General features: G+C 48.9%; 1 non-coding gene across 1 annotated transcript; it reads right to left on the bottom strand.

The window, feature by feature from the left end:
• Window positions 1-9890: 9890 nt before the first annotated feature.
• On the bottom strand, window positions 9891-9962 carry TRNAG-UCC (transfer RNA glycine (anticodon UCC)). Its single transcript has one exon. It is a non-coding gene; the product is annotated as a tRNA-Gly (tRNA).
• Between the last annotated feature and the right edge of the window lie 16777 nt (window positions 9963-26739).

The raw sequence follows: 26739 nt of genomic DNA on the forward strand, positions 1-26739 counted from the left end.
TTATTCCAAACTGATCCTCAGGATCCAGAGAGAGGACAAGTTCTCATACGTCATAGCTGTCCATAGCTGTCTATGGCTGTCCATAGCTGTCCATGGCTGCCCATGGCTGTCCATAGCTGTCCATGGCTGTCCATGGCTGTCCATAGCTGTCCATGGCTGTCCATGGCTGTCCATGGCTGTCCATAGCTGTCCATGGCTGCCCATGGCTGTCCATGGCTGTCCATGGCTGTCCATGGCTGTCCATAGCTGTCCATGGCTGTCCATGGCTGTCCATGGCTGTCCATGGCGTTCCCTCCGGGGACAATGCAGGCTGCACACCAAGGACCCCATTATAAAGATGGAGCAACTTTGCAGTGTCCAAGGGAATCTCCTCCCTGCTATACAGTGCCTTGCGAAAGTATTCGGCCCCCTTGAACTTTTCAACCTTTTGCCACATTTCAGGCTTCAAAACATAAAGATATAAAATTTTAATTTTTTGTGAAGAATCACCAACAAGTGGGACACAATTGTGAAGTGGAACGAAATCTTTTGGATTTTTGAAACTTTTTTAACTAATAAAAAAATGAAAAGTGGGGCGTGCAAAATGATTTTGCTGCGATTACAGCTGCAAGTCGCTTGGGGGATGTCTCTATCAGTTTTGCACATCGAGAGACTGAAATTCTTGCCCATTCTTCCTTGCAAAACAGCTGGAGCTCAGTGAGGTTGGATGGAGAGCGTTTGTGAACAGCAGTTTTCAGCTCTTTCCACAGATTCTCGATTGGATTCAGGTCTGGACTTTGACTTGGCCATTCTAACACCTGGATACGTTTATTTGTGAACCATTCCTTTGTAGATTTTGCTGTATGTTTGGGATCATTGTCTTGTTGGAAGATAAGTCTCCGTCCCAGTTTCAGGTCTTTTGCAGACTCCAACAGGTTTTCATCCAGAATGGTCCTGTATTTGGCTGCATCCATCTTCCCCTCAATTTTAACCATCTTCCCTGTCCCTGCTGAAGAAAAGCAGGCCCAAACCATGATGCTGCCACCACCATGTGTGACAGTGGGGATGGTGTGTTGAGGGTGATGAGCTGTGTTGCTTTTACGCCAAACATATCGTTTTGCATTGTGGGCAAAAAGTTGGATTTTGGTTTCATGTGACCAGAGCACCTTCTTCCACATGTTTGGTGTGTCTCCCAGGTGGCTTGTGGCAAACTTTAGACAAGACTTTTTATGGATATCTTTTGGAAATGTCTTTCTTCTTGCCACTCTTCCATAAAGGGCAGATTTGTGCAGTGTACGACTGATTGTTGTCCTATGGACAGACTCTCCCACCTCAGCTGTAGTCCTCTGCAGTTCATCCAGAGTGATCATGGGCCTTTTGGCTGCATCTCTGATCAGTCTTCTCCTTGTCTGAGCTGAAAGTTTAGAGGGACGGCCAGGTCTTGGTAGATTTGCAGTGGTCTGATACTCCTTCCATTTCAAAATGATCGCTTGCACAGTGCTCCTTGGGATGTTTAAAGCTTGGGAAATCTTTTTGTATCCAAATCCAGCTTTAAACTTCTCCACAACAGTATTACGGACCTGCCTGGTGTGTTCCTTGGTCTTCATGATGCTCTCTGCGCTTTCAACAGAACCCTGAGACTATCACAGAGCAGGGGCATTTATACAGAGACTTGATTACACACAGGTGGATTCTATTTATCACCATCAGTCATTTAGGACAACATTAGATCATTCAGAGATCCTCGCTGAACTTCTGGAGTGAGTTTGCTGCACTGAAAGTAAAGGGGCCGAATAATTTTGCACGCACCACTTTTCAGTTTTTTATTTGCTAAAAAAGTTTAAAATATCCAATAGATTTCATTCCACTTCACAATTGTGTCCCACTTGTTGGTGATTCTTCACAAAAAATTAAAATGTTATATCTTTATGTTTGAAGCCTGAAATGTGGCAAAAGGTTGAAAAGTTCAAGGGGGCCGAATACTTTCGCAAGGCACTGTATATATATATATATATATATATACACACAGACACACACACACTTTACCTTTCCTCTGGTTGCTGGACATCCTGGGTCATCACGGTGGCGCTATTCTTCTGAGGAGGACGCTGGCTTCTAGCGGACGGGATCTCGGAGACGCTGTCACTCAGCTCCTGGAATAATCATCATATCATGTATTATAAAGTTTGTGTAAAACAAGGATCTCCAAACTGCGGCCCGTGGGCCGGATGTGGGCACTATCCCTCCCAATGATACCAGAGATGGGAAACAAATTCTCTCACTGACACCAATGATTATTTTACTCCCGCTGACCACCAAGCCTGTGCCATTGATTACTCCCTCCGATGCCGGGGCATTTTCTATACCCATTGGCCACAGTCCGGCCCCCTTCACATTTGAAGGGCAGTAAGCTGGCACTTTGTTTTTAGAACATTTGGAGACCCCTGGTGTAAAACCTGAAATATGAGGCATATGAGGCACATCACACAGCTCACATACTTTCTGCTTCACAGTGGCGATGAGGTCGCGGAGCTCATGTGACAGGATCAAACGTTCCATCTGCACCTCAAACTTGGGATGAGCCATGACCAGGCTGAACATCCGACGTCCGTAAAACCTGCAATACGGGTGATCATTATTACAATGTGTGGAATACACTCAGGACTGTAGGTGGGGGAGGTGGTCACTTAAATCCTCCCTCCGCCCCCCCCCCTTCAGTCTTGCACAGTTGTAGCGGCTCTTCTCATGGACTGGAATGTCTTACTCTGATGTCACTGCACACTGTCAGCTTCTCACAATGGGCATTAGAAGCTGCAGAAAGTCAGATAAACCCTGCCTCATTTCCTAAGAGGAGGACATCCAGTGTCCCTGGCCCCGCACCCTTTGAATTTTCTTTGGATTCGGGGGGGCGGTCTGCAGGGGGAGGAGGGGAGGTACATGGGGGAATCAGATGTGGTCAGCACAGGGAGGGGGGTCAGTATGGTGGGATGGTGGGAGGACAATTACAGAACGATGCACTGTGTCTGTGTCTCTCCCTCCAGCAGCTAAAAGCTGGCAGGAGGGAGAGGAGAGAAAACAGCTTTCTGCTGCTGGAGGGAGAGACACAGACACAGTGCATCGTTCTGTACTTGTCCTTCTAGCCCTCCGTGCCAATTCTCTGGGCCCTCCTGTGTTCCTGGGCCCCCTACAGGAGGCCTGGTGGTACCCCTTATCGGCGGCCCTGATGGCATGTGTGAGTTGCCCTGGGCAGAGGAAAAGGGGCCCCTCCAAGGAAGGGAGCTATAAAATAATCCCATAATAAGTCAAAGTCCATCAAATGGCATGGCTGGGAGGGTGACCTCTGTATGAAAGTACCTGGTGTCCTGCTGTCCATCCTGAACCAGTCTGACGAGGGTGCGGAGGAAGGTGTCTGTACTTTCTCTGGTTCCACACAGAAGTTTCTGGGGCGGAGGAAGGTGTCTGTACTTTCTCTGGTTCCACACAGAAGTTTCTGGGCCCCCAGGAGCTCCATCACCCTGAGCAGATGTTTGGCCGTACATTTCCTCACTGCGCTGTTTCGGTGACTGTGGAGGAGAACGGCACAAATTACAACCTCAGGAGACCACAATGGGCATCAACGTCTCCTTATACCTCTATGGTGCCCCAAGAGATGGCAACATTTAATGGGCACAGCTTTGCCAGTGTGCCCGGGCTCCTCATGTAAATGGCTCTTTTGGAACGCCAATCCCCCCCCAGGCTCTCAGCATCCTTATACTGCAATGCTAGAGTTACACCTCCAAGTGGACCTATTTTGTTCACATTAAAAGATACCGACAGGGACAACATGTGCAAAAAAAAGGCTTGTTTTACCACTTATTGGCTTCTCAAGAAACAAGCTGCCAGAAAGGTAAGTATATGTAGGCAAGGCCACTTAGAAATCATGGGGCCCCATATATCCTTCCTGATGAGGCCCCCCAACCTCGCCTACAAAGGGGTGTAGCAGAACAGCAGCACTGACTTTATCCACCTACGCCCCAGAAATGAAAAAAAAAAAAGTCCCTCTTCTGCTTCCACCTCCTGGGCCCCTCTATTGATGGTAATTGAAGCCCTGGTAAGGGAGCAGAAGCGGGGATGTGATCTAGTAAAATCTATTTGTTCACTTAGGAACAATAAATGTGTCGATCGATATTCCTTCTTTGTTCTCCTTTCAGCAGCCTCTTATCATACGGATCAGCTTGTAATGCCGCATTTTCAGGGTCCAGTGTTTTGCGGGAGCGTGCGCTGGTCAGCGCCTCATAGAGCAGCTGGGGGGGTTAGCGGGTGAGCCAGGCTCCTCCCACCTGCCCCCGCCCCCCTCGCCATCTCCCGGGTGTGCCGCAGTGTGGATTTCTATCAGCAAAAAAATAAAAAAATAAAAGAGAAAAATTCTATATATTGAAATGCAGTTTGTTTAATGGAAGTGATGTAGAATCTCTCAGTAGTCGTGTAATAAAATAATTATCTCTCGTGTCACCGTTTCTAGATGTGTGTTTTATTTTCATGTGCGGGGACACCGTGTCCTGTAAGTGGCCAGAAACAGATCCTCGTCCGATCGACACCGACGGGCTCTGATTATGGACACTCCATAATTCAGAAAAATTAGGGGTGCTGAAACCGAAAATGCAGGATGCACTTAGTGGAAAACCGAAAACCTTTATTTTTATATACAATTGTATTATATTTGACTTATTAAATTGAGGATATTAATTAATATGAGGTTATTGTTGCCCATTATTGGCACCTTTTTACTGCAAGAAAAGCTCAGGAAAAATGCAGTCTGCAGTCTCTGACCGTCTCTTGTATCGTGTCCTCTCTGACCGTCTCTTGTATCGTGTCCTCTCTGACCGTCTCTTGTATCGTGTCCTCAGTCTATTGACCGTCTCTTGCATCGTGTCCTCAGTCTATTGACCGTCTCTTGTATCGTGTCCTCTCTGACCGTCTCTTGTATCGTGTCCTCTCTGACCGTCTCTTGCATCGTGTTCTCAGTCTATTGACCGTCTCTTGCATCGTGTCCTCAGTCTATTGACCGTCTCTTGCATCGTGTCCTCAGTCTATTGACCGTCTCTTACATCGTGTCCTCAGTCTATTGACCGTCTCTTGCATCGTGTCCTCAGTCTATTGACCGTCTCTTGCATTGTGTCCTCAGTCTATTGACCGTCTCTTGCATCGTGTCCTCAGTCTATTGACCATCTCTTGCATCGTGTCCTCAGTCTATTGATCGTCTCTTGCATCGTGTCCTCTCTGACCGTCTCTTGCATCGTGTCCTCAGTCTCTGTCTCTTGCATCGTGTCCTCAGTCTCTGACCGTCTCTTGCATCGTGTCCTCAGTCTCTGTCTCTTGCATCGTGTCCTCAGTCTCTGACCGTCTCTTGCATTGTGTCCTCAGTCTCTGTCTCTTGCATCGTGTCCTCAGTCTCTGTCTCTTGCATCGTGTCCTCAGTCTCTGACCGTCTCTTGCATCGTGTCCTCAGTCTCTGTCTCTTGCATCGTGTCCTCAGTCTCTGACCGTCTCTTGCATCGTGTCCTCAGTCTCTGACCGTCTCTTGCATTGTGTCCTCAGTCTCTGTCTCTTGCATCGTGTCCTCAGTCTCTGTCTCTTGCATCGTGTCCTCAGTCTCTGACCGTCTCTTGCATCGTGTCCTCAGTCTCTGTCTCTTGCATCGTGTCCTCAGTCTCTGTCTCTTGCATCGTGTCCTCAGTCTCTGACCGTCTCTTGCATCGTGTCCTCAGTCTCTGTCTCTTGCATCGTGTCCTCAGTCTCTGACCGTCTCTTGCATCGTGTCCTCAGTCTATTGACTTTCTCTTGCATCGTGTCTGCAGCCTTACTTAAATATCAGCGCCCATCAGAGGCAGCTTACCAGTGTCTGGGTCGTTTAGAGCGGCGATTTCCCGCTGTGTCATGGAGCTGGATTTGAATTTCTCGGGCCGGGAGGCCGCAGTAACGAAGTCCCACCTCCTGTGATGGACGTCACACTGTTTACATTTCCCGCCACTGGATGTGTGTGCCGTCTATTGACACTTTGGGCCCAATCTGGAGATTTTCACTTAGGGGTGTACTGACTTTTGTTGCCAGCAGTTTAGACATGAATGGCTGTGTGTTGAGTTATTTTGAGGGGACAGGAAATTTACACTGTTATACAAGCTGTACACTCACTACTTTACATTGTAGACAAGTGTCATTTCTTCAGTGTTGTCACATGAAAAGAGAGAAGAAATGTCACTGAGGGGGTGTACTTACTTTTGTCACATACTGCATATACTGTACACTCACCGGCCACTTTATTATTTCCTCCTTGCTAGTAGCAGGTCGGACCCCCTTTATTAGATTCCCTATTGGTAGCAATTTTCACCCGTGACCTCAATGTTGGGGGTTATAAGTCCACAGATGGATGTCTGTATTGCTAGGACCCCCCACTCAGGTCACCAACCAATACCCCCCCCCCACAGAAATCCGGAGCACGGAACCCCACACATCATGGGGGGACTGACACCAATTATTCCCATCACCATGACGATGATAAACAATCACTGATCAAATTCTATGATGAAATATTGGAAATCAATCTACCTTGTTATTTACTTAACCACTTGCTTACTGGGCACTTAAACCCCTCCTCCTGCCCAGACCAATTTTCAGCGCTGATGCACTTTGAATGACAATTACGCGGTCATACAACACTGTACCCAAATGAAATTTTTATCATTTTTTTCCCACAAATAGATATTTCTTTTGGTGGTATTTAATTACAGCTGGGAGATTTATTTTTTGCTAAACAAACAAAAAAAGATGCAAAAAAAAAAAAAAAATCATGTTTAATAGTTTGTTATAAAATTTTGCAAACAGGTAATTTTTCTCATTCATTGAAGTGCGCTGAAGAGGCATAGTTAAGGCGGCACCGATGGGCACAGATAAGGCGGCACCGATGGGCACAGATAAGGCGGCACCGATGGGCACAGATAAGATGGCACGGATGGGTGGCACTAAGGGGCACTGATAGGTACCACTGATAGATGAGACTGATGGGCACTGATAGGTGGCACTGATGGGCAGCCCTGCTGAGCACTGATGGGCACTGGTAGATGACACTGATGGGCACGGATATGTGGCCCTGGGGTGCAGCACCTTTGTTGAGGCAGGTTGTGGGCACTGCTGGGTGGCACTGTGGGCACTGCTGGGTGGCACTGTGGGCACTGCAGGGTGGCACTGAGGGGGGCACTTATTTTTTTATTATGTTCAGTGATGAGGGGGCAGGTGGGCACTGGCAGGGCAGGCCGTGATCGGGACTAATGTCCCGATCACGGCCGCCGGTGATCGGCTCTTTTTTTTTCTCCTCGCGCTGTCAGCGCGAGGAGGAATAATAGCCGATTACCGTCTCCGTTATATCACATGATCAGCTGTCATTGGCTGACAGCTGATCACGTGATAAGGGGTCGGGATCGACCCCTTGCTCGGATCAGTGATCAGGCGAGTCTCATAGACTCGCCGATCATAGAGCGTGCCGCGCGCGCCCCTCGTGCACGGGACGACGTCAATAGACGTAGACCCGGCAATGGAGATCCGCGCTGTAGCCGTCATTCGGCTATAGCACGGGTCTTAAGTGGTTAAAAATACCCCCCCCCCCCAACATTGAGGTTACTGGTAGAAATTATAACCCCCAACATTGAGGTTACAACCCCCAACATTGAGGTTACTGGTAGAAATTATAACCCCCAACATTGGGGTCACTGGCAGCAATTACAACCCTCAACATTGGGGTCACAAAGTAATTCTAACCACCAATTTTGGGGTCACTGGTAGCAATTATAACCCCCAACATTCGGGTCACTGGCACCAATAATTACCAACAACATTGGGGTCACTGGTAGCAATTATAACCCCCAACATTGGGGTCACTGGCAGCAATTATAACCCCCAAAATTGGGTTCACTGGCAGCAATTACAACCCCCAACATTGGGGTCACTGTCAGCAATAATAACCCCCAACATTGGGGTCACTGTCAGCAATAATAACCCCCAACATTGGGGTCACTGACAGCAATTGTAACCTCCAACATTGGGGTCGCTGACAGATATTATAACACCCCACATTGGGGTCACTGGCAGCAATTTTAACCCCCAACATTGGGGTCACTAGTGGCAATTATAACCCCCAACATTGGGATCACTGGCAGCAATTATAACCCCCAACATTGGGGTCTCTGGAAGAAATTATAATCCCCAACAGTGGGGTCAGTGGTAGCAATTTTATCTCACAACATTGAGGCCACTGGCAGCAATTATAACCCCCAACATTTGGGTCCCTGGTAGTAATTATAACCCCCAACATTGGGGTCCCTGGTAGTAATTATAACCCCCAACATTCGGGTCACTGGCACCAATAATTACCAACAACATTGGGGTCACTGGCAGCAATTATAACCCCCAACATTGGGGTCACTGGCAGCAATTAAAACTCCAACATTGGGGGCACTGGTAACAATTATAACCCCCAACATTGGGGTCACTCTCAGCAATTATAACTCCAAAATTGGGGTCACTGGAACCAAAGGGTCTGGTATGGATATTTAGGGGGACCCCCACGTCAATTTTTTTTTTTAATTTGACACGGGGTTCATCCATGTCAGACCTGAAGGGCCTGGTAATTGAATTTAGGGGAACCCCTGCGCTTTTTTTTTTTTTATCAATGAATGAATGAATTGTCGGCTAATACAGAGAACACTCATTGAATGTTCTCTGTATTACGGGGAGCCGACAATATAGCCGCAAGTGATTTTAAAAGACTTTTTTTCCTGCACAAATGACACTTTGTGCAGGGACAGTTCTAAGCACGGGAAACATGCGCCCCTTCACAGGCATACTATAGACACCCCCCAGGCACGAAATTTAAAGGAATATTACACTTTTATTGTTTCACTTTAATCATTATTAAAATCACTGCTCCTGAAAAAACAGCCGTTTTTAAAACTTTTTTTTGCATTGATCCATGTCCCCTGGGGCAGGACCCGGGTCCCCAAACACTTTTTATGACAGTAATTTGCATATAAGCTTTTAAAATTAGCACTTTAGATTGTGAACGTTCGAGTCCCATAGACTTTAATAGGGTTCTAAAGTTCACACGAAGTTTAGGTCTGTTCGCAGGTTCTGGTGCGAACCGAACAGGGGGGTGTTCGGCTCATCCCTATTCACAAGCTCCCCCCTGTGTAGTTCTGGGCGGATCCCTCACTTTTTCTCATGACCATCCTCACCCCATGAAGGTGAAATCTTCCATGGAGCTCCAGATTGAGGGCGATTGATGGTTATTTTGTATTTCTTCCATTCGTGAATAATCGATCCAACAGTTGTCTTCTTCATCTCACCAAGCTTCTTGCTGATGGTCTTGTAGCCCATTCCAGCCTTGTGCAGGTCCCCAATCTTCTCCCCGACGTCCTCTGACAGCTCTTTGGTCTTCCCCATGATGGTGAGGATTGGAGGGAAGGGATTCTGTGGACAGGCGTCTTCTATACACATAACGAGTTGTCGTTAGGAGAACCTTCTTACATTGACAGGACTAATCTGTGTACCACATGAGCACCTAGTGGAGCCAGTCTGTGGGGGGAGGGTTATTGTTGGTTGGTAGGTGTTTTTTCCCCCACTGTATATAGTACATAGCCGGCCTTTCTTCAGCAAAGTTGTGAAGAAGAGCCTAGAAAATACCTGAAAGGTAGCCGAGTGCTCCACCTACTGGCTGACACTGAGAATACACAACAATCACACCTACCTGCAAGAAATCTATTCTAAGGTGTGTAATAAAATCCATACAAACCCACGACATTCACTTCATTCCTTTACATTTTATCCCATCGCTAATCTGCACTCCACATATAATTCCAGTCTCTGGGGAGAATCTTGGCCATTATGTTGGCCGGGAATCGAACCCGGGTCGTCTGCTTGGAAAGCAGCTGTGCTCACCACTGCACCACCAACACAAAAAGTTGCATGTTTTTGTTGTGTGGGGGGAAACCGGAGTACCCGGGGAAAACCCACGCAAGCACAGGGAGAACATGCAAACTCCATGCAGATGGTGTCCTGGTCAGGTCTTGAACCGAGGACCCCAGTGCTGCAAGGCTCACCGCTAAGCCTCTGTGCTGCCCCATCTTAATGTGGAACTTCACCTAAAAAGGGAAGTTCCCCTCCTCCTCCTCCCTCGCTCCTCCTCCGCATCTTCAACCTGAACCCTGAAGGGGCGGGGACAGGACACCTCACCTGGGAATGGAAGGCTTGCTCCTAATAGATGGTGGAGACAGTCCACTGACAATACTGCTTTATATTTGTTGTGTCTTCCCGTTCACACAGCACAACTTCAACAACATTCGAAAAATTTCTACTCACCTGTAAAGGGGGAACTCCATGCAAACAAAATGACCTCCAAAATCTATACCAGACCCCCATCCGTGCACCCAGCCTGGCAGGCCAGGAAAGAGGGGGTGAGCATGCACCTCCCCCAACAGGGGCGGGCTGGGCCAGCGGACTTATCTAACACCCTCCCCCCCACCAGCGAACTTATCTAACACCCTCCCCCCACCAGCGGACTTATCTAACTCCCTCCCCCCCACCAGCCTACTTATCTAACACCCTACTCCCCAGTGGACTTATCTAACACCCTCCCCCCCACCAGCGGACTTATCTAACACCCTCCCCCCCACCAGCCTACTTATGTAACACCCCCCCACCAGCGAACTTATCTAACTCCCTCCCCCCCTCCAGCGGGCTTATCTAACACCCTCCCCCCCACCAGCGGACTTATCTAACACCCTCCCCCCCACCAGCGGACTTATCTAACTCCCTCCCCCCCACCAGCCTACTTATCTAACACCCCCCCCACCAGCGAAGTTATCTAACTCCCTCCCCCCCTCCAGCGGGCTTATCTAACACCCTCCCCCCCACCAGCGGACTTATCTAACACCCTCCCCCCCACCAGCGGACTTATCTAACACCATCCCCCCACCAGCCTACTTATCTAACACCCTCCCCCCCACCAGCGGACTTATCTAACACCCTCCCCCCCACCAGCGGACTGATCTAACACCCTCCTCCCCACCAGCGGACTTATCTAACACCTTCCCCCCCACCAGCGGACTTATCTAACACCCTCCCCCCCACCAGCGGACTGATCTAACACCCTCCCCCCCACCAGCGGACTTATCTAACACCCTCCCCCCCACCAGCAGACTTATCTAACACCCTCCCCCCCACCAGTGCACTTTCCCAACCAATCACCCCCTCCGGCATGCACGGCCAGCAGCACAGACACACAGCCACCTCCTAGACCCCCCGGTCAGTGGTGCGGACTGATCTGGGAGGACACCCGCCTGCTGCATGCCTGCCACTTACCCCATCTTAGTGGTGGGTCAGGCAGCAGGTGAATTGCAGCACGATACATATAGGGGGTGGAGAGGAGAGAGGGGGCGGGGCCCTGGTGCCCCTAATGGGCCTGCATTGCATTTTGGTTCTTCTGCTTTGAATGGAGCCCTCAGTGAGCTGATTCGGTGGTTCAATGGGCCACTTGACTGGACTAGCTCTGTGGAAAGAGAAAAAGAAGAGATATTACAGAATGTTACACACGACTATGGCCTTCCATCTACATTAAAGACGTCCCTCAGTTTTCTAGTACTGATCAGTTTATGCCAATTCCCCAAATGTCCATTTATATAAGGTGGTCTTCTCCACAGAAGCAGCTGGCCAGATACTTGGCGGAGGTTTTGGTGTTGGGTAGAGGAACCCTCTCTATATGTTTAGCTAGTGCCATGAGCCAAGTCATCTTAGGTACTGGAGGAGAACAAATGCCATAGAGGAGAACATTACTTTACTGGGATCCCTGAGGGAAGTTAGAGGAACACTTAATGGGATGTCCCAACTGGGCTGACCAACCACTGCCAAGCAAGCCGGAAAACCTTTCCTAATCACTATTCTTCCCCCTGAACAAAGCACCCCCCTCCCCCACCTTCCTCATAACACTAGGAAAGGAACATTCATCAAAGATCTGCAACTTTGGAAAATTCCATATGAACTGAGATTTGGTCCCCTCTAAAATGTCCTCCAGATACCAAAGGGTTTTGTTCTCCCTCCTCTAATCCACAACTGCCCCCGTGTATGGGAGATCGTACTTCATAGACAGGGGACTTTATCCTAGATAACTATGTAACTACAGGAAAGGATACTTACTATTATGGTCCGGCCATATTCCCGATAATCGGGATGGATCTCAGAAAGTTTATGAATAGTCCAGCATTGTGAGTCTGTTGTGTGGTTGTGTCAGGCCGGGATGAAGTTGGGTATGCATCCTCAGTGACCATAGCTTCTTCACTCCTGTAAGAGAAATTGGAAGGTAAATCATTTGCTACTAAAGTTATGAGATGTTGTAAAATGTCATTAGAAGGACTGGGAGAGATCATTTGTGAGCTTGGACTGATGTGCCGGGCCAAGAAGGAAGCAAGCATGGCCGCTGCCTTGGTGCTGTATTGGAGTCTTGCCTCCCCCTTTCCTCTGCCACCTTCTGGCCAGAAAATAAGGAACCCTCCATGGACATGGCTGAATATTGCCCATGCGGGGGTCTAGTCTGTGTTTCCAGGGAAAAAGAGATAGCTCCTCATACGGCTAGAAGGAACATGACAATGTAGCCATTTTATCCTTAAACTAGGCTTCTTGGCCGTATACAACTTAACTAAAAAACATGTACAATGAATCCCCAGGACATAATAACACTGTTTGTACTCGGCACTCCTAACCCCACACCCAAATATACACCTAGGGGAATACATTAGTATCTGGATCTTCAGCATAATCTGCAATGCCATTAATGGCTGGATGGAAGGACATTATATGGTCCTACTGCATAGGTGGCAGACCTGGCTCTCTTGTTATTTCTTCATAAAGTGAGCTGCTGGTAGTTACATATTTCACCACTAATCATCATCATCTAACCAAGAGGCTCTTCTCACTTTTCCCCACCAGACGTTTTCTCTTCCAGTGACTGGAATTCGTATCATGGGCTCATGGGACTTGTCATCTCCAGTCATTAGTGATTGGCCTCGTCCAATAATCCAGAACATCAAATGATCATCTGGATCCCAAATCAGTTTCGAGAAATCGGGAAACCAACTGAATGATAATTGCAGTTTGGTTACCATGGACACCAACACTTTACATAATTCATTTACCATTAGGGGAATCTTAGATGAGCTTTGTGCAAAGAATACAATATAACCTTTCCATTAAGAGTAGCAAAAATCCCTCCCATGACCCTGTTTTTCCAATTTTACTATCACTACAGATTATCCTCCAGATCTAAAGATCAGTGCCCCATCATTGGTGATGTCACATTGTACAAAGGAAATTCCAATGAAGAAACTTACGTGTTGATTGGAGATCTGCTGCTTGTATGGAATTCCCCATCATCGAGGTGTATCATTATGTCGATGGGTTCTGATGGTGGGACAGCGGGGATCTCACTCTCAATCCAAAACTAAAGAGAAAAAAAAGTCATATTCGTTATCATAGAAGCTCCAGGATGACATAAAACAGATCTATCATATAACATCCTTCAGTTCAAAGCAGGTGAAGCAATAGATGATTTCTGATTGGTTGGTAGAAGTTTCTGCATTTCTCCCATTGCTTGACTGATTAAGCTGAAGAGGAAATAGTTTGATCCAGGGAATTGCGACAACTGCCTGTGTGAGGTCACCGAGGAATCCGTCTGTCTTTATGAGACAAAACTGCCCCCCGATCCCTGACCGCAGTTTTTTTTTTGCCTTCCTCTGGAACAAACTGTTACTGTTTTTGGTCCACTTGCCAACCAGCCGCCGTCATTATACTGCGGCAGGTCGGCACGATCCCGCGAGCCGTCGTCACTGTACGTCGGCTCCTTTAAACGGGATAGCAGGCATGCGCGTGCCCGCTGCATTGCAGGGGGGTGCCAATGCTCAAAACCGGCAGACGCGATGACAGCATGCGATCATGGGCACGAGAGGCAGAACAGGGATGTGTGTCTGTAAAGGGAAGATATTTGCCAGCACACCAGGGAACGACATAAATAGCATCCAAACGGGTAAAACACACAAATCCCTGTTCTGTGAGGAGAGGAGAGGAGAGGCAGATCGTGAGTCCTAATAGCTAGGAACCACGATCTGTCATCTACTATAGTCTGTCCCCTCCCCCCACAGTTAGAACACACACTAGGGAACACAGTTAACCCCTTGATTGCCCCCTAGTGTTAACCCCTTCCCTGCCAGTGACATTTACATAGTAATCAGTGCGTTTTTATAGCACTGATCGCTGTATAATTGTCAATGGTTTCAAAAATGTGTCAAAAGTGTCCGATGTGTCGTAATGTCGCAGTCCCGATAAAAATGGCAGATCGCCGCCATAACCGGTAAAAAAAAAAAGAGCAATAATAAAAATGCTATAAATCTATCCCCTATTTTACAGACGTGATAACTTTCCTATATTTCACTCGGATATATTGTCTTTAGGTACGGAGCCTCCCTGCCGCTCATTCCTCCACTATCCAACAATGAAGGAAGGATCACCTTCTATATAGTCCATTCATTGCCTTCCTGTATGGTTATATCTGCTCTAGATCTAATCTATCTGATCATTGGAGGAGCTCTGCCTACTGATCACTTCTATGGATTTCCATATGAGGGACATGAGAAGGTCCCCCAACAATCTCTGTTGCCTATATCTGGGCGTGTCTATAACATACGGATATTTTATACCCAACCAGCATAATATCCTCCTACTGATGTGTAATCCTCCATGAAGGCAATGTCCCCCCTTCACTTTATATATTCTATATGCAAGAACATGTACTTACCTGTCTGTCTCTGCCTTCATCAGGGCCGACTTCCCATTGATCCCCGTATCTTTGATTGTCCATCGCGGCTTTTCTTGCCCGCACTTTCTCTAGGAGTTCTCTTTTCCTTCCTGTTGTCAGCTGCTTTCCTTCTTTCTCCCAGTATGCCTTCAGTGCATGGGCTTTCTGGAAAAGTCTTCTCTCCTCTTTCTTCAGCTGCAGGTCTGTCTGCTCCTCCACCTTACCCTCCTCCATCTGGGCTTTTCTTGCCCGAACTTTCTGCAGAAGCTCTCGTTTTCTTTCTGTTGTCAGCTGCTTTCCTTCCTTCTCCCAGTATGCCTTCAGTGTATAGGCTTTCTGGAAAAGTCTTCTCTCCTCTTTCTTCAGCTGCAGGCCTGTCTGCTCCTCCACCTTACTCTCCTCCATCTGGGCTTTTCTTGCCCGAACTTTCTGCAGAAGCTCTCGTTTTCTTTCTGTTGTCAGCTGCTTTCCTTCTTTCTCCCAGTATGCCTTCAGTGTATAGGCTTTCTGGAAAAGTCTTCTCTCCTCTTTCTTCAGCTGCAGGTCTGTCTGCTCCTCCACCTTACTCTCCTCCATCTGGGCTTTTCTTGCCCGAACTTTCTGCAGAAGCTCTCGTTTTCTTTCTGTTGTCAGCTGCTTTCCTTCTTTCTCCCAGTATGCCTTCAGTGTATAGGCTTTCTGGAAAAGTCTTCTCTCCTCTTTCTTCAGCTGCAGGTCTGTCTGCTCCTCCACCTTACTCTCCTCTATCTGGGCTTTTCTTGCCCGAACTTTCTGCAGAAGCTCTCTTTTTCTTTCTGCTGTAAGCATCTTTCTTTCCTTCTCCCAGTATGCCTTCAGTGTATAGGCTTTCTGGAAAAGTCTTCTCTCCTCTGCTTTCTTCAGCTCCCCGCCTGTCTGCTCCTCCACCTTACCCTCCTCATATTTCTTCTCCTCCATCTCGGCTTCTCCTCTGGAGAGTGCCTTCAGAGCGCGGAATTTCTTCCATTCATCCTCCGCCATTCTCTTAATTTCCGCCACCATGTCTTTAGCTCTGTTTAGAAACTCTCTCCTCTCGTTCACTTGTCTTTCGGTCACCCTTATAAAATCCCAATCCTCCTCCACTCTTCTCCATTCGTCTAATTCCGACATCATATTTTTAGTTTTGTAATACATCACTCAATCACTTTGAACCTATAAAAAGAAAAAAGAAAGGGTAAGTAGACGTTCAGATTGTAAAGCAAAACTTCACTCCAAAACATTTTCTTTTAGATTTGTATGGAGTTGGGGGCGGGGCTCAAACTTTTCTGAGGTTTTCCTTGTTTTCTGTGACCTGCCTGGGAAAGTTTCCCGCACTTCCTGTCCTCTCAGAAGGAAAAGAAGTGAGGGAAAGTCTACCAACCACATCACAGATGCCAGTAATTATCACCAACTGAGGTTCCATCCCCCCCCCCCCCCGAAATTCTTATAAAGAGTTGCAGATTATTTCAATGAGGAACATTTTGAAGGTGCTAAATAACAGTGAGACTAATAGGGGGCGGGGCTACAATTTAAGCGCGGGTGTGGGGTGCACATATTAGGGATGGGGCGCACACACCCCAATGACATTGATCGTTCTGGGGCCGCCATTCACAGATAACTCTAAACCGATGGAATGTAAAGGCTCTCAGAGTGCCCCCTATGGAGAATTGTGGGTGATGTCGTTGTCAAGGGAAACTGCCGGGTGAGAGTTCAGCTGGAAATGGGCTTATGTAACGGGGCGGACGTATAACCGGAAATAATGGGATCTTCTAAGTCAGTGCAGACGGGTACAAATCGGATGTACACATCCCCCGGGCAATTGAATCAGAGAGGCTTCATTCACAAAGCTCTAACACAAGGCTGAGGACCTTCATATTACACAGCTGGCTGCAGGCCCAGACTGGGACAAAAAATAGGCCCAGGCATTTTGGATTGAGCAGCCCATGACATGTTAACCGACCCCTTCCCCACTCTTCACCCTGACAGATCCCCTGTGAGAGGGGAACCCAGCAGAGGTGTGTGTGTGTGTGGGGGGGGGGGGCGAGGTGAGGTGAGACCAGGAAAGAGCATGGGGGGATGGAGAACACAGGGAAGAACCTTGAGAACATGGGGTGGGACGAGAGCATAGGGAGGAAGAGAAGAACACAAGAGGCAGCAGAGAGCATGGGGGGAGGTGGAGAGCACAGGGAGGGTGGTGGGGAGCATGGGGGGAGGTGGAGAGCACAGGGAGGGTGGTGGAGAGCATGGGGGGAGGTGGAGAGCACAGGGAGGGTGGTGGGGAGCATGGGGGGAGGTGGAGAGCACAGGGAGGGTGGTGGAGAGCATGGGGGGAGGTGGAGAGCACAGGGAGGGTGGTGGGGAGCATGGGGGGAGGTGGAGAGCACAGGGAGGGTGGTGGAGAGCATGGGGGAGGTGGAGAGCACAGGGAGGGTGGTGGAGAGCATGGGGGGAGGTGGAGAGCACAGGGAGGGTGGTGGGGAGCATGGGGGGGAGGTGGAGAGCACAGGGAGGGTGGGGGAGAGCATGGGGGAGGTGGAGAGCACAGGGGGGCTGGTGGAGAGCACAGGGAGGGCGGCGGAGAGCATGGGGGAAGTGGAGAGCACAGGGATGGCGGCGGGGAGCATGGTGGATTTGAAGAACGTATGGGGGTAGCGAGCACAGGGAGGGCGTGGGAGAGCACAAAGGGAAGGTGGAGAGCATGGGGGGATGTGAAGAGCACCTGGGGAAGGTGGAGAGCACAGGGGAAAGCAAACAGCATGAGGGGGAAGCGGAGAGCATGGGGGGATATGAACAGCACAGGGGGGTGAGCGCAGAGCATGGAGGGTGGCGGAGAGCATGGGGGGGTGGCAGAGAGCATGCGGGGGTGGTGGAGAGCATGCTGGGATGGCAGAGAGCACAGGGAGGGCGGCAGAGAGCATGGGGGGTTGTGGAGAGCATGGGGGTGGCGGAGAGCATGGAGGGCAGCAGAGAGCACAGGGAGGGCGGCAGAGAGCACGGGGAGGGCGGCAGAGAGCACAGGGGGGGGGGGGGGGCGGAGAGAAGAAGGGGGTTGGCAGAGAGCACGGGAAGTGGCAAAGAGCACGGGGAGTGGCAAAGAGCATGGGGAGTGGAAAAGAGCATGGGGGGTGGAAAAGAGCATGGGGTGGGTGGCGGAGAGCATGGGGTGGGTGGCGGAAAGCACGGGGTGGGTGGCGGAGAGCACGGGGGTTGGCAAAGAGCACGTGGGGGGGCAAAGAGCATGGGGGGTGGCAGAGAGCAGGGGGGTGGCGGAGAGCACAGGGAGGGCGGCAGAGAGCAGGGGGGAGGTGGAAAGCACTGGGGGTGGCAGAGAGCATGAGGAGGCAAAGAGCATGGGTGGTGTGGGGAGCCGGGAGGGGCAGCAGAAATAACCAGGATAGGAGGAGCGGTGGGGGCGGCTGCATATAGAACAATCATTCTCTCCATCTTCCTCCTGCAGTCTCCTGCTTCTCCTCTCCCTCTCACAGGCATTCCAATACTGCAGGAGGAAGATGGAGAGAATGATTGTTCTATATGCAGCCGCCCCCCACCGCTCCTCCTATCCTGGTTACAGGGGGGTGAGCGCAGAGCACGGGCGGAACTCACGTTTACTGTTATCTGGCTTCAAGTTTGCAGTCACGCCCCCTGGTACGGATGGCTGACCTATACAAGCAGCCGCGGAGAGGCCGAAGGCTTCTCATCTAGCTCCACCCCCCCTTTGTGTACGTCCCCCGCCACCGATGGGCTGAGCCGAGCTACCGCGGAGAGACTGCATGAGGGGCGCGGGCTCAAAGAGCCTTGTGCCCTCCATGGACTTGCAGCCCAGCGGCCCCGGCCCACCGGGCAATTGTCCGGTATGCCCTATGGCCAATCCGGGCCTGGCTGGCTGCCATTTTCAAATATCATTGGGATCAGCTAAAAATAAACTGCCACTGACAGACCCCATTCAGGGGGGTTTGTAACTGAAATCACATGACTGATAACAAAGATCACCCCACCCCCCCATTGTGTGGGAGCTTTGTGACCTGTGACTGTATATAATATATACATAATCAATCTATTACATCTATGTATGAAATATTAGATAGAACATTTTTTAATAAATATACATATGTATATATATATAATATCTATCATGTTATGGAGACTTATCAATCTCTGTAATATCAATGAGCTCCAATAAAAATGATCAATAATCATAAGTCTGGAGGGATTTTATTTCCCATCAGTTATTTTTTTTTAATTATTTTGATATATTTTTGTAAATGGATGAATAAATGAGAAGCAGGGAATTGTGGGAAATATATATATATATATATATATATATATATATATATATATATATATATATATATATTTTTTTTTAATATATATATATATATATATATATATATATATATAATTTTTATAAATATCAATCATGTTATGGAGACTCTGATCAATCTGATATTTAACATATAAAATCCTGTCTGTAATATCAATGAGCTCCAATAACGATGATCAATAATGAGATCTGGAGGGATTTTTTTTCTTATCAAATTTATAAAAAAAAAAAAAAAAATATTTTGATATATTTTGTAAATGGATGAATACATTGAATACATGAGAAGCGGGGGATTGTGGGAAATGTGTGATGTGGGGTCATTCTGGGTATGTTGGGTGGAAATCTGTCCCGGGTCTCAGGAGAGGAGAAAAGGTGAACTTACCTTCAGGATTGCTCCGGTACAAATGATGCCCAGCCCTCTGCTGCAGCCCTTTTATATGACCGTCAGCCGTTAGCCGTTAGTTGTATTCACCCTAATAGGCGGGACATGTTTACCAAGACAAGTGGTTTATATCTTGTGACATCACTTTGGGAGGTAAAACAAGGTCGGCATATTATGGTAAATACGGTAAAACTGTTAGCGGGGGGCTGTTATTATGCTAATAAGGTCAGTCTAAACTGTTAGCTCTCAGGATTTATTATAAAAAAAACTGTAATCTGCAGCAGCCAATGAGAGCTCTGCAGACACAGGGGGTGGGCGGGGACTGTTGCTATGGTCACCATCTGTGTACTGGGACTTTATTGATCATCTATTAGCTGTCATTAGGTGGAGGAGGGGAGAGGACGGCTGCGGATTATAACTCCTCCCAGTTATGGCGCCTACATCCAATCCGGATGGACTCTCCATAATGAGATGTGCAGAACTCCAGTCCGTGGGGGCCAAGCTCCGCCCACTCCCATAGGATTCCTCTAGGTGGAGGACGGCAGCCATGGAGGTACGGTGAGATCATTCTGCCCCCTCCAACACCTTGTCCACAGGCGGCCCTCGAGGGCCAGGCTCCGCCCACTCCCATAGGATTCCTCTAGGTGGAGGACGGCAGGCATGGAGGTACGGTGGGATCATTCTGTCCCCTCCAACACCTTGTCCATAGGCGGCCCTCGAGGGCCGGAGCTGTAGAGGGCTTTTAATGCAGAAATCTCGCCGGCTCCGCCCAGAATAGAAATTCCAGTTCTAGATCAGAGATTTCTAGATTCAGTTTTAGTGAAAAGTGTTTACAGAATGCAGCCATAGGAAATCCCAGTTTTTCACCACAGCTTACATTTGGTTTCCATGGTTACAGTGACCGCTCCAGCCTTATTATGGGCTAAGTCATGGGCGTCCGCAGAACTTTTTCCAAGGGGGGGGGGCATCATTTTAAGGCCGCTCATGCTCCGCCCCTTTTCAGCAATCTCATGAAAATCTTTCCACTGGTAATACATTTGTGTTATATAAGAGATAATTCATCTTCACTTTGTATTGGGAGTGACTCTGGCGGCCGTGTTCCAGGCCCATATAGCCTAGAGAATCTACATCTCTTTACATTGCAATACATCTGTTGTGGTCATATATTCATCTCATACTGTCACTCTATTGGCTGTTTTCATCAAGGGGGAGGGGGCTGTGAGACTATATCCTTCCCTTTTACTCGGCTGCCAATGGCGCCGGTTTTAAAAATATATACGGTATTCAGAATCGCCGTTTTTGGCGATCTGAATACTTTGAAGTGTAAAGGAGGGGTCCCTCCATAAAGAGTACCTGTCACCACCTATTACTGTCACAAGGGATGTTTTTTGTATTAGATCCGCAGTCTCTGGTCATCTCCTGTATTAGATCCGCAGTCTCTGGTCATCTCCTGTATTAGATCTGCAGTCTCTGGTCATCTCCTGTATTAGATCCGCAGTCTCTGGTCATCTCCTGTATTAGATCTGCAGTCTCTGGTCATCTCCTGTATTAGATCCGCAGTCTCTGGTCATCTCCTGTATTAGATCCGCAGTCTCTGGTCATCTCCTGTATTAGATCCGCAGTCTCTGGTCATCTCCTGTATTAGATCCGCAGTCTCTGGTCATCTCTTGTATTAGATCCGCAGTCTCTGGTCATCTCCTGTAATAGATCCGCAGTCTCTGGTCATCTCCTGTATTAGATCTGCAGTCTCTGGTCATCTCCTGTATTAGATCTGCAGTCTCTGGTCATCTCCTGTATTAGATCCGCAGTCTCTGGTCATCTCCTGTATTAGATCTGCAGTCTCTGGTCATCTCCTGTATTAGATCCGCAGTCTCTGGTCATCTCCTGTATTAGATCCGCAGTCTCTGGTCATCTCCTGTATTAGATCCGCAGTCTCTGGTCATCTCCTGTATTAGATCCGCAGTCTCTGATCATCTCCTGTATTAGATCCGCAGTCTCTGATCATCTCCTGTATTAGATCCGCAGTCTCTGGTCATCTCTTGCATTAGATCCGCAGTCTCTGGTCATCTCCTATATTAGATCCGCAGTCTCTGATCATCTCCTCTATTAGATCCGCAGTCTCTGGTCATCTCCTCTATTAGATCCGCAGTCTCTGGTCATCTCCTGTATTAGATCCGCAGTCTCTGGTCATCTCCTGTATTAGATCCGCAGTCTCTGGTCATCTCCTGTATTAGATTCACAGTCTCTGGTCATCTCCTGTATTAGATCCGCAGTCTCTGGTCATCTCCTGTATTAGATCCGCAGTCTCTGGTCATCTCCTGTATTAGATCGGCAGTCTCTGGTCATCTCCTGTATTAGATCGGCAGTCTCTGGTCATCTCCTGTATTAGATTCACAGTCTCTGGTCATCTCCTGTATTAGATCCGCAGTCTCTGGTCATCTCCTGTATTAGATCCGCAGTCTCTGGTCATCTCCTGAATTAGATCCGCAGTCTCTGGTCATCTCCTGTATTAGATCCGCAGTCTCTGGTCATCTCCTGTATTAGATCCGCAGTCTCTGATCATCTCCTGTATTAGATCGGCAGTCTCTGGTCATCTCCTGTATTAGATCCGCAGTCTCTGATCATCTCCTGTATTAGATCCGCAGTCTCTGGTCATCTCCTGTATTAGATCCGCAGTCTCTGGTCATCTCTTGTATTAGATCCGCAGTCTCTGGTCATCTCCTGTATTAGATCCGCAGTCTCTGATCATCTCCTGTATTAGATCCGCAGTCTCTGATCATCTCCTGTATTAGATCCGCAGTCTCTGGTCATCTCTTGCATTAGATCCGCAGTCTCTGGTCATCTCCTATATTAGATCCGCAGTCTCTGATCATCTCCTCTATTAGATCCGCAGTCTCTGGTCATCTCTTGCATTAGATCCGCAGTCTCTGGTCATCTCCTGTATTAGATCCGCAGTCTCTGGTCATCTCCTGTATTAGATCCGCAGTCTCTGGTCATCTCCTGTATTAGATCCGCAGTCTCTGGTCATCTCCTCTATTAGATCCGCAGTCTCTGGTCATCTCCTGTATTAGATCCGCAGTCTCTGGTCATCTCCTGTATTAGATCCGCAGTCTCTGGTCATCTCCTGTATTAGATTCGCAGTCTCTGGTCATCTCCTGTATTAGATCCGCAGTCTCTGGTCATCTCCTGTATTAGATCCGCAGTCTCTGGTCATCTCCTGTATTAGATCCGCAGTCTCTGATCATCTCCTGTATTAGATCCGCAGTCTCTGGTCATCTCCTGTATTAGATCCGCAGTCTCTGGTCATCTCCTGTATTAGATCCGCAGTCTCTGGTCATCTCCTGTATTAGATCTGCAGTGTCTGGTCATCTCCTGTATTAGATTTTCACTCTCTGGTCATCTCTTGTATTAGATCCGCAGTCTCTGGTCATCTCCTGTATTAGATCCGCAGTCTCTGGTCATCTCCTGTATTAGATCCGCAGTCTCTGGTCATCTCCTGTATTAGATCCGCAGTCTCTGGTCATCTCCTGTATTAGATCCGCAGTCTCTGGTCATCTCCTGTATTAGATCCGCAGTCTCTGGTCATCTCCTGTATTAGATCCGCAGTCTCTGGTCATCTCCTGTATTAGATCCGCAGTGTCTGGTCATCTCCTGTATTAGATCCGCAGTCTCTGGTCATCTCCTGTATTAGATCCGCAGTCTCTGGTCATCTCCTGTATTAGATCCGCAGTCTCTGGTCATCTCCTGTATTAGATCTGTAGTCTCTGGTCATCTCCTGTATTAGATCCGCAGTCTCTGGTCATCTCTTGTATTAGATCCGCAGTCTCTGGTCATCTCCTGTATTAGATCCGCAGTCTCTGGTCATCTCCTGTATTAGATCCGCAGTCTCTGGTCATCTCCTGTCTTACGTTTCTCAGTGAGCAGTAATGATGTGCAGTAACCTCTAGCAATGAATGTGGAAGCAGAAATTATGTGTTGTAACCTCTAGCAACCAGTCAGTGATCGGTATTAATATGCTGTATCCTCTGGCAACCAATTGCAATTGCTGCCTGATCTGCTGCAGTAAACTGATTTGGGTCTTGCTGCTATTTGTTATATGTCTAATAGCAGTTGGGGGCCCCAAGAAAATGTTTGCCCAGGGCCCAATCAACATTAAAGACGGCCCTGGGTAGGTTTGTTGTTCTGCATGCTACCATCGCAAATGTGGACTATGTCCTGGTGGGTATATACCTGCCTCCCCCTGCGGATACTGACCTTTTGTTTGTCATTATGAACTTAGTTATAAGGTATGGCGTAGAGAATGTTCTGTTGATAGGGGATTATAACATGGCCCCGTGCTCAGAGCTGGATAGGCTCCACTGGTCCTCCCGTGAGGCGCCGGGTCTGACACGTTGGGCTGATACTTTTGGGTTGATGGATGTCTGGCGCCACTTTCACCCCTCGGGCAGAGAGTTTACTTGCCATTCCTCCACGTTTCGCACCTTCTCCCGTATAGACCTGGGGTATGTTTCGCAGGCTATTCTGCAGCGAGTGGCGAACGTGCGGATTCTGCCTAGGGGGGTGTCTAATCACGCTCCCCTCCTCCTTGGGGTGTCCCTTGGGCTCCCCTTGTGGAGGGGACTGTGGAGGCTGTCGGGGTATTGGATAGCGGATATTGGGGTTCAGGAGGATATGCCGGAGGCCCTGTGTCACTACTGGTTGGATAATGCGGACTCTACCGAACCCCTGGTGGTCTGGGATGCGTTCAAGGGCTAGCTGAGGGGTGAATACATTTCCCGAATTGTCAGGTGTCGCAAACGGTCTGTGCAGTTGCTGGAGGAATTAGAGGGGTTGTTGAGAGAAAAGGAGAGTAGACACGTGGCGGACCCCACCCCCCCCCCCCCCCCTAGCTATCAGGAATGGCAGATGGCACTTAGGGCGGTCGATCTGCACAGGATAGACATGACTAAGAATTCTATGCTGGGCACTGCTCAGAAAATCTTTGAGTATAGGGATAAAAATGGGAGGCTGCTCTCGTGGTTAGCCCGGGGACATTCTACCAGCGCCCATATTGGCAGGGTCAGAGACGAGGGGGGACCCCTATCCCGGACCTGGAAGAGATCCTGTCTAGGTTTGTGTGCTATTATAGCGCCTTATATTCCACTAGGGTAGACTACAATGACTCGGCGCTGCTGGCCTTCCTGGACGGGGTGGAACTTCCTACCCTGTCCCGGGGGGCAGTGGACCACCTGGAGCGGGACATATCATTGGAGGAGGTTCAGGTGGCAATGGCCCAAATGCAGGCAGGGAAGTCCCCGAGGGGCGGATGGTATTACCGTGGAATTTTATTCCATTTATCAGGAGATGGTCGCCCCTAAGCTAGTATCTTTGCCCAGTCTCTGGAGAGGGGGTTGCTCCCCTATTCCATGTCAGAGGCGATTATTGTGTTGGTGCCCAAGCCAGGTAAGGATCCCGAGGACTGTGCGTCCTACCGTCCAATAACCTTGATTAATGTCAACGCCAAATTGCTGGCAAAGGTGTTGGCGAATCGGCTGGCGCAGGTCCTGGAGGAGCTTGTCCATGTTGACCAGACGGGGTTTATGCCTGGTAAGGGCACCGACATTAATGTACGGCATCTGTTTCTTAATTTGTCTATCCCCATGATAATGCTGGGACCAGGGTCATTGCCTCACTGGATGCCGAAAAGGCATTTGACTCAGTGGAATGGGGATACCTATGGCGGTATTGCACACATATGGGTTTGGTTCCCATTACCTGAGTTGGCTGCAGCTGCTTTATAGGCGACCCAGAGCTCGGTTGCGGATTAATGGTAGGCTATCGGAAGGGTTTCAGTTGGAGAGGGGTCCCCGTCAGGGCTGCCCCCTTTCTCCCTCATTATTTGCGCTGGCGCTGGAGCCTCTGGCGGTAGCCCTGTGAGCGTCCTCGAGGGTGGAGGGGTTGAGAATTGGCTCCCTTGAGGAGAAGGTGTCGCTCTACGCCGATGATGCCCTGCTCTACTTGAAGGACGCGGACTCCTCATTACGAGCGGCTCTGGAAATTTTTAACGAGTTTGGTCGTTTTTCTGGGGTCAGAATAAACTGGACCAAATCTGTCCTGTTTCCTCTGGACCTGGGGTCGAGAGCGGCTGCAGCGGATACCCAACTCCAGTGGGTCAATGAATTTAAGTATCTCGGAGTGGTGGTGGGCAGTGACCCGTCGACCTATTACGACCTTAACTTGAAGCCTGCCCTCCTTCAGCTGAAGGCTAGATGTGCCTCCTGGGGGAAGCTTCCCCTGAATTTGTTGGGTCGCATCAACCTGTTGAAAATGGTGTTCCTCCCCAAATTCATCTATCTATTCAGGAACTCCCCCGTTTTGATCCCGGGTGTATTTTTTGCTGATCTAGATAGTTGTGTTGGGTCATTTATTTGGGGGGGCTCCACCCTAGACTTGCACGATCCACTCTGTGTCTACCCGTGAGTGGTGGAGGGCTGGCCCTACCCAACTTTAGGGTCTATTACTGGGCAGCGATCCTCGTGTCGGTCCGTTGGTGGTTTGCCCGTTCTAGGACAAACGCCGCGGTCTGCATTGAGGCAGCTGGAGTGGGTTCTTTGGACAACCTTGGCAATTTAGTGTACAGAGGACCTGGCGCACACCCTGGGCTTCCACTGCCGACTAGGACGACACTTAGGGTGTAGGGGGTTGGCTAGGAGACGGTTTATTAGGCCAGGGGTCTGGTCTCCCCGGCAGCCCCTGTGGGAGAACCCTGTGTTCCCGCATTTTCGGACTGTACCTGACCCGATAGTGTGGGTGCGCTACGGGGTGAAGACGGTAGGAGACATTATCATAGATGGAAGATTGGGGTCGTATGGGGAACTCGCCACCAAATTTAAATTGCCCGGGTGGATGTACTTCCGCTACCACCAACTGCAACATGCAGCCAGGGCGCATCTGCCAGAAGTCACGTGCCTCTCTATGGACCCCATGGAGGAGCTATTGACCCAGGACCAGCACTCCAAGCCTCTCTCGTCCTTATACATCTCGCTAATTTGTGTGGACTCTCCTAAGATGGAGAAATTGTGGGAGGCCTGGAAGAGGGATATTCCTACCCTGGCGAGAGAGGATTGGAATGACTGCTTTGAGGATAGCCTAGGCCTGGTGATTTTATCTAGGGATAAAGTAATTCAGACCAAGTTTCTACATAGATTTTAT

Source organism: Lithobates pipiens, unplaced genomic scaffold (assembly GCF_037356315.1).
Source record: "Lithobates pipiens isolate NorthernLeopardFrog02 unplaced genomic scaffold, aLitPip1_a1.2 Scaffold_93, whole genome shotgun sequence".
Taxonomy (NCBI): Eukaryota; Metazoa; Chordata; class Amphibia; order Anura; family Ranidae; genus Lithobates; species Lithobates pipiens.